This window comes from Notothenia rossii (assembly GCF_949606895.1).
Source record: "Notothenia rossii genome assembly, chromosome: 4".
NCBI lineage: Eukaryota > Metazoa > Chordata > Actinopteri > Perciformes > Nototheniidae > Notothenia > Notothenia rossii.
In genome coordinates, this window is record NC_136902.1 from 41126285 (window position 1) to 41135491 (window position 9207).

At 39.5% G+C, this 9207-nt stretch overlaps 1 long non-coding RNA gene across 2 annotated transcripts; it reads left to right on the forward strand.

Moving 5' to 3' along the window:
- Positions 1–1005: 1005 nt before the first annotated feature.
- LOC307037925 lies at positions 1006–8877 on the forward strand. Of its 2 annotated transcripts, none has more exons than XR_013807826.1 (3): positions 1006–1590; positions 3908–5805; positions 8744–8877. It is a non-coding gene; the product is annotated as an uncharacterized lncRNA (long non-coding RNA). The 2 variants fall into 2 exon arrangements; XR_013807827.1 differs by having other exon boundaries at positions 3908–5801.
- The last annotated feature ends 330 nt before the right edge of the window (positions 8878–9207 follow it).

Genomic DNA, 9207 nt, shown 5'->3' on the forward strand with positions numbered 1-9207 from the left:
CTGGCTGGTTAAATGACTCCTCGTCCCTGAGACCACTACCAGTTTTTTGTGCCATTTTGCTGGATTTATTTGTCAATAGCATTGCTGCACAAAGTGATAGCCCTCTAGTTTAAATCTAATACCCAAAAAGAAACATATGGAGATGGGTTACTATTTAAAAAAAATTGTAAATCTATTTGGGAACAGTGGGGCCGGGCCTCAAATCCTATAGGGGGGTCCGGGGGAATGTTCCCCCGGTAAGATTTTTTTTAAAATGTTGTACTTAAATGCATCAATCTGGTGCATTTTGAGGGTGAAATAAAGAGACTACACCCATATGAAACAAAAATGTATACATTTAAATAATCATAAAATCATAAGTACATGGCCATAACCAATAACATACAATATCCAATATGAAAAAACATTGAAACTTGTTTATTTATTTGTTTTTGGTTCATTTATAGTTGTGAGTGTGTCTGGGCTCCTGAATCGGCCTCTCCTGTCTCCCTCCTCTCCCCCCTGCTCCTCTTTGAGGCAACAGCAAAGACTAGTTCTAGCTCTCAACAAGTTTATCTTACCTTTTTTCACCTAGTTAACATTTTGTTTGTATTATTCATGCATATTTTACTAATCACTACCCCCTCAAATGGAAATATGTGTTTACATAAATGGTGACCGAACCGTTTGAGACCCACTGAGATAACTTAAACTAATTTAACTATTGTTAGAAATTAAAATCAATGTTTTAATGGGGAAATGTAGTTTAAACATGCCGTCAGTTTTAATGCTCTTTTATACTGAAAAACCAGAAATTCTTGTGTACAAGCAGTTAAGCTTTTAAGCTTTTATTCTGAAAATCCTTCATCTACGGTTAGCATTTAGCATGTGGCTAATATACGATTTCCTGAAGAGGTGAATTTAGTAGCGAAATGATATGGAGTGGTGCAAACCGAAGCTACTGATTTAACACTACAACTATAGATGTCGAGATACTACCATGCTGAATATTAAATGAAGGTACAGTTTATTTGAATACATTATTGTTTACAGACGAGAGTAGCATGTGACAACATCCGGAATGACCGGAAACCAAACGAGCCGAGAAGTATTGTTTAGAGTATTGATTACAGCGTTTAGAATGTGTTAAATGAAAAGTGATGAAAGAGAATATGAGGAGAAACGGCGTGTTAAGCATATATTGAATGTGAAAAGAACCTATCCTCTGTTTAAATGCAATAACGGACATTGGAGACGAGGTGAGCCGGCTGGCGGGGAGGAGCCAGCAGACGATATATAAACAGCACCGGAGGAGAGATCCATTCTCTTCTCTTCCCTATCGACGAGCGGATCACAGCTGTTTGTCTGACTGAACAATATCATGCTTGTGTCCAACCCGCGCCTTTTTTAATTAAAGTACCCAATTGAACTTTCACAGAGACTCCATTTAGTCTCCTTTTAAAGCTTCTCTCCTGGACGGGAGAATAACGAACACAGTTAACAATCTGGTGAGTTCCCTGACGTGATCTCGCTGACCGAGGAGAGAAAACCAACTGGCTGTTTCCTGGAGACGCTTGCAGCCATTCGACACACAAGAGCTCAAATCAATCGGTAAGAAGATGCCTGTTATGACAAAGATTCTTCACTAGTTAAACTAGGCAAAGTTAGATTTGTCTGTTTGACGGCAGCCGGCTGATCCTGAAAATAGCTGTGCATTTTAATGTTAAAACAACCCAAATTGATAAAATAATCACTCTAAAACCACGAGGCGTTGTTTTGTCACAAGCAGGGTGAGTTCACACTTTCTTTTGTTCCATTAACCCTGCATGCTATTAACCACGTGTGGGTGTTGAATTTTAAATATATAGTGTGTGGACATTGTACTTCGGATAGGTGCCTTGCTGCTTTCACATAGGTGTCTCTTGTTACGTTAATAGTTATTTAGCCTATGACGTAAGGGTATATAGCCCATTTGACGATTTTTTGTTAAGATCTGGAGACATAGCGAATCGGTTAAGGGCCGAGTAAGTGAAAACCAGCGGGGCATAGTGAATCAACTCAGGGTTAAGACCGAAGTCAGTGCTTTAAAGAAAGTCCTTTTCAAGAAAGGCTTGGTTAAGGTCTAAGCCTTTATCAGTGGTTAAAACTGTTCTGTTTAAAAAAGATATTGCGGGTGGGTTACGGTAATCGGAATTACAACAGCAGTGCAGTAATAAGACGACGGTCTATTATCAGTGGCTGATAGGTCTCCATATTAGTCCCAGTTTGGCGTGTCCAAATGGCAACAGTTAACCATAGTCGACTATAAAGTCAAATATTACGTGAACAGGTTTATAGCTAGTGCGTAAGGGTTCCTAACTTTAAGTGATGATATTAATAAGATAAAGCCCATAGTCGACTATAAAGTCAAATATTACGTGAACAGGTTTATAGCTAGTGCGTAAGGGTTCCTAACTTTAAGTGATGATATCAATAAGATAAAGCCCATCTTTTTTCATAGTAAACTAGATAGAAATGTTGTTATTTTAAACTAAGTGTTGTTTTGGCTTGTATTTCAGGGTTTATAATACCACACCAGTGGTTTACTTTGTTACGGTTCGTTTAAAGATCACCTCGCCATTGTTTAAACTCCCACCTGAGAGCCGCATGGACAAATATCTTTGTCTACAGGTCAGAGTGCGAAATAATCGGGTGCCATCTTGTTTACACCCCACATGTGGAAAAACAAAGACAGGGCAATCGCCATTTCGTGAAATGCAAATTCAATTTGCTCCTTTTGCTTTGAATTTGCATTTACACAGAGCATCCACCAATTAGAAGTAGCAGAGTAGAACATTTAGCAGACTATTTTTGTAATTATGAGAAGGATACAGATTACAAGTGATGTTGTTCCCCCACACAGAAAACTATTGTGTCCACACAACTAGTGAGGTCAAGATGTGACGGAGCGACAGAGACTGGCCCAACATTTTCCAGCCAGTACATAGATAGACCCCGTCAGAAGACCGGGGCTGTGTTTAAAGGGGAACTTCATTTATTCTTAGCCAGAAGTGCAGTTTTTAATCAAACAATTATGTGATTTATGGAGTCAGATTACATTTTTCTCATAAACACAATTTTATAATCGGTCTGAAGTGTCTGTTTTAAGGCATGAGCCGCAGATTAAATAACATAACACTGATGAAGAAGTTGTAGGGTTTTTACAACAGTTTCAAGAATCAGTCTTTATTTATTTATTCTTGAGTAACTTTACTGATTTATAGTGTAGTGCGTAAGGCAATATCTCATTTGAGTGAGGGGCACCAGCCCTTCATGCAGGTCACTCTCTGTGAGAATAGTTCATATTTTCCCTCCAGTTTGGAGACAGATTATTTTATCATATGTTAGTTCAGCATTGTCAACCAATCCTCTAATCCTAAAGTTATCGAGACGCATTAGCGACACCAGGGGTATTGTTTTTCGCAGCAACGATGATGCATAATACCATGACAAAAGCCATTATTGAGACAAGTAAACTATTAGAAGTGCTAATGGGAAATGTTTTGTGAATATGCATTTATGCCATCAGAAAGCCATACATCATATGATATTTTTGTACGCCTTGTGGGTACACGGAGAATTTATATTTATTTAATGCAACGTTATGGGTTTTACATGTCCTGTTCATAATAGGGTAATCATTGCAATATTAATTGAGCATGTTATGCTCAAAGGAGGGAGTGTCATGATTATACAGATATGATGATTTCAGTGACGTAGTTAATAAATAATAACATGTAGTTGACAATAGGTCTCATAACAACAAGAGGTATGCCAAAGCTTGGGCCTTCTCCAAGGAGGGAGTGGTCCAGTTTTAGATATTAGACAAATAGAAGTGGATGAATATGTCAGAACTCTGAGTAATATTATGCAAGTTTTGTCTACACAGCAGGCTAGGAAAACTACAGAGATACCAGACGAGACACCAGAAGAGACTCCTGTTCGGCCAGGTGATTGGGTGAGGGTGAATGTTCACAAAAGACAGTGGGCTCATCCCCGGTGGACGGAAGCCTGAAAAGTTGTAACAAACTTCACACGCGCTCCGGTTTAAAGGTAAAGAAAAAGGAGCAAATTGACACAACCTCACACATTGTCACCTTTCACTGGCGACTTCCAGAACATTATTGGGAGTTAGGACTGATTTGGCAGAGCTGGAACAAAACAATAAATAGAAATAAGATAAAGATAGAAACAGCTCAAAAGACAAATTGTCTATAGATTTTTATAGATTGTACATTAATGTGAAAACCTATTTTTTTTGTTTTACATCTGAAAAAGAGTCCAATTTTTTGTATGTTATTTTTGGACTCATTATTTAAATTCTGTAACGGACACAACCAGGGATAAAATAGAGATGATGACGAGAACAAAGCCAAACCAATTGTGGGGTGTCCTAGGGATAAGAGTTGGAATAGCATTGTTGATTGTGCTCATTACACTTGGCACCTTTCTGGTTGGAAGGGGAGTACAATATCAAGTAAAACATGGAACCATTAGTTCACTCATAGAGAATGCCCACATCACTAACAAGACTCCAGCTGTGTTTCACAGACTTTCACTTATCCTCAGAGCCAAAAGATCAGCTGAGCAACAAGAGGAGGAGTTAGAAATACTCGTTCCCAAACAAGAGGCGGTTATAATCCAGATGATTCACCCCCCTATATGCAGTTCTTGTATCAAATGATGAGGTGGGTTTAAGTGATCGGGATATGTAAGTGATGGGGATTTACAGATTAGGGGAATCTCTAAATACACTGGATCCATGTTTTAGTCTGTACCAGAAACACCCCCTGTTAAGTTTATGAACAACCGACCGGTGACCTGAGCACAATTATTGAAAATGATAGTTAGACACAGGCTACTAACCCACAAGTACAGCTTTGTACGTACAAACTCTATGAACAAAATTTCCTAGCAGATAGTGGCGACATTGCAGATATTTCCAGTCACCAAAGTTACTTATGTTCTAAATAACAGTGAGATTTAAAGTGATGGAGAAAATATGGAGACGTTCCTTTATAGTGTGTGAAATATGTGGTCCTTGAAGCATCTAGGTATTTAAATTTATGGAAGAAAGTGGTTTCCTGAAAGAGTTAATTGGAGTAAACATGTTACAGTGGGTGAAAACAATGTTTAGTGATATGGTACAATTATTAGAAAACATTAACTGGGCTTAGATGACATTTAACATCAAAGAAAGATAGTATGGTTAGGAAAATGGAGTGGGAAAGATTGGATTTATTTTACCTCAGTGTGTTAACTATAGATAATGTGTCCCGAGATCTCTCTCTCTCTATCTCTCCGCCTGTCAGAACGCTACGACCCCAACTTCCAAGCAGACAAAAGACCTCACCACGGAAGACTCCTCCTCCTCCATCGAACAGACAGAGAAGCAGAGCTGAACCAACAATGACAAGACTTTATCCAGAACCATCTCCACCTGAGGAATCCAGAACTACAGGTGACATAAAAAGGCACACTCTCATCGGTCCCCCACAGGACATGAAGTTCCAAGCTGAGCCACAAGATTTGAGCACAAGAGCAGAGTGTGGGACATGAGAGCGGAATACGCCCTCCATGCAACAAAGTAGAGACTGTAAAGGAGGAGATGAAAAGCAAAGCAGATGGGACACTGAAGAGAGTTACAGCGGAAGGATCCAAGAGCGGATGGACTGAGGAGAAGGTGGACGGAGAAGAGGACAGGACGGAGGAGTTGGCATGGTCCGGCAGAACGTGAGGGGGTCGTGGCTTGACAACCAGAGGGGGAGAGAAGGAAAACGGGAGTGAGTGAGTTTACACATAAACACACTTATTCACCAACGAGAAATACGTAAAGAAAAAGGTTTATTAGCCATGAATTAATCAATTGGTGAATTTATAAAGTAAGAAAGAGGAAACTATTAAATAACCCTAAAAACACACTGAGGGTAGAACATATTATTCAATCTTTTCATCATATGAACAAATTATTCTTTAAGAGTTTTTTTTATTCATGTGTGAATTTGGGTAAGATTTTATTTGTTACAGTATAGACCTACAGTTTAAAGGGATGGTTTTAGTAACCACTCTATAAAAGCAGACAAATCTTTATTTGTATGGAAAATGTTAAAGGTAGAGCTAGTACCAAGCCAAAGATAGTATTCCAATCTAGAGTATTGATATCTCCATTGTAGCATGGTTATTACCTCAGGAGGGAAGATTAAGGTGGAAATAACAGTTGTTTTTTGTCCAAGATGTAGAGTTTTAAAAAGACAAAAGAGAGATTGCACATTTTAATTTAAAAAAACTAATATAATTGGGAGTAATACATGGGGGGCCTTGGATCACTCATTGTGATGGTGCATATTTTACAACAAATATCGTTCAGGGAGAAGGGGTCGCTCGACCCACCCTGCAGATGTTTTAAATCTTACTTGCAGCTTCAGAGGGAGCGCACGGCACCAGAGTATGAGTTTTAAAAGACAAGCGCCACCAGCTCCTAAAGGTCATCCATTCAATCAGTGATGACCTGACTTTTAGAGATGTTATTTAAAGGAGAAACATATCTGCCATAGGTGTAAATTCCTGAATTGAACTGCAAACCATTAATGAAATGACTTCTGTTTTAAAGTTCTTGTTAAAGGAGGGAGTAATTATCACATGCTCTAGCACCCAAGGTTCTGTTAAAGGGGTTAGCATAGCTATTTAAGTAGACAAGAATTGAAAATAAATTAGTATAATGAGTTATTGATATTCCACTGGTTCTCACACCATTTCAGGGACTTTATCACTGCATTAGAACAGACCACCCAAAGGTAATGAGAAGGAACTTTTAAGCGATGAAACTCTACAACTGTTGTAACTGACCAAAATCTTCTCCCAGAAATGACTGTCTAGAAAGCCGTACCCCAGAGTAGAACGTACCGATTGATCACGACGGCCCCTTCTAGAGAACATATTACTTTCATACCTTAAATGGTATGAAAGGAGGGAGGGTACATTTCTCATGAGGAGATAATTACAAATGCTAGCAGAACAAGACGACCAACCCCCGTATTCAGATGTTGATGACAATGATGAGTTAGTTTAAATGATATGGATGTTCGGAGATGAGATTGATCAATGAATGTCCAGCTGATGTGATTCTTTACATTATGAAATCATGTGAAGAAGTGAGCAAAATAAAATGCTAAAATGGAGTGAATCCATTTCAATTTACTTTACACTATTCCAAGATAGTTTATTTTTTTATGTTTGAACACAGACAATAATTTATTTTGTATTTTTGTAAAGCCGGCTGTAAAACCATTCCATTTGATTGTATGTTTGTTAATATGAGATATGTAATATGCAAAGTTCAGATGAAGAACTCATTGATTTCAGTATTATACACACCTTTTAGGTGTGTAAGGAGGGACTGTTAGAAATTAAAATCAATGTTTTAATGGGGAAATGTAGTTTAAACATGCCGTCAGTTTTAATGCTCTTTTATACTGAAAAACCAGAAATTCTTGTGCACAAGCAGTTAAGCTTTTATTCTGAAAATCCTTCATCTACGGTTAGCATTTAGCATGTGGCTAATATACGATTTCCTGAAGAGGTGAATTTAGTAGCGAAATTATATGGAGTGGTGCAAACCGAAGCCTACTGATTTAACACTACAACTATAGATGTCGAGATACTACCATGCTGAATATTAAATGAAGGTACAGTTTATTTGAATACATTATTGTTTACAGACGAGAGTAGCATGTGACAACATCCGGAATGACCGGAAACCAAACGAGCCGAGAAGTATTGTTTAGAGTATTGATTACAGCGTTTAGAATGTGTTAAATGAAAAGTGATGAAAGAGAATATGAGGAGAAACGGCGTGTTAAGCATATATTGAATGTGAAAAGAACCTATCCTCTGTTTAAATGCAATAACGGACATTGGAGACGAGGTGAGCCGGCTGGCGGGGAGGAGCCAGCAGACGATATATAAACAGCACCGGAGGAGAGATCCATTCTCTTCTCTTTCCTAACGAGAGCCAGATCACAGCTGTTTGTCTGACTGAACAATATCATGCTTGTGACCAACCCGCGCCTTTTTTAATTAAAGTACCCAATTGAACTTTCACAGAGACTCCATTTAGTCTCCTATTTTAAAGCTTCTCTCCTGGTCGGGAGAATAACGAACACAGTTAACACTATCTAAAGACTCAGAGAGTAATTTACCTCACCAGAGCTGTAGTTATCAGCCTCTCAGTCTGACAGCAAAGGACTCTCCCTCCACCTTGTTGTTGAAAAAGCTCCTTATATCCGTTAGCGCAGCTAGCTAGCACCAGATGCTAACAACAATACACGTAACCGGTGCGCGCGCTTTCTCGCTTGCTCGCGCCACACATACACCAACACACACCCTCCCGAGCTTGAATGACACACAGAGACCAATCGAGGGCATTAGTATGATCTGTATGAAAGTGGCAATGTCGGCAGGCCACGTCATGTAGACAGCCAGTCACCCTCTGTGATGCAGAGTCAGACCCACATTTGCGCTGCGTTGCGTTTACAATATATACGTATATTGCCGGCGGCTGAGTACCGGCATTTTACTGAGTACCGGCACCTTGCCGGTACTCAGTAAGAAGTGCCGGTACCACATGGGTACAAATCAGAAGTGCCGGTACTGCGTACCGGTGAGTACCGGCCCAATTCAAGCACTGTGTATAACCCTTTCTCCTGTCTGTTACTCCCTCTTTCAGCACAAGAACCAGAGGGGGATTCAATGGAGCCTGAATACCTGCACTGAGACCCTCACCCTGCACCCTGAGTCTCAACTCTCAGTGTTTTTCAAGCCTTTCCCTGTTTTTTTGTATTAAACAAAACATTAAGCTTTCCCAATGGTCTGGTTTTCGTTTTGTGAAAAAGTGCAAATGCAGTGTTTGTATATAATAACCTCACATATTTTTTTGCTGTTGGTCATGAAATTGCTCCTGCTGACTTGAGCCAGCCATTTTTTCCTCCGCTCTGTGTCAGTGGGGAAGCCGTACATTCGTACTCCTTTCTCGGAGCGATTTGAGCATCCCCAGGCAGCACAGCAAACCATGGTGGCGACTAGGAGGCAGCACAGCAAACCAGAACAACACGGAGGAAAAGGCACAGAAAAACTGCATGATATGCTATTCAATGTTTATTGAATTCCATGTATTTGCAATGGATGTTCCTA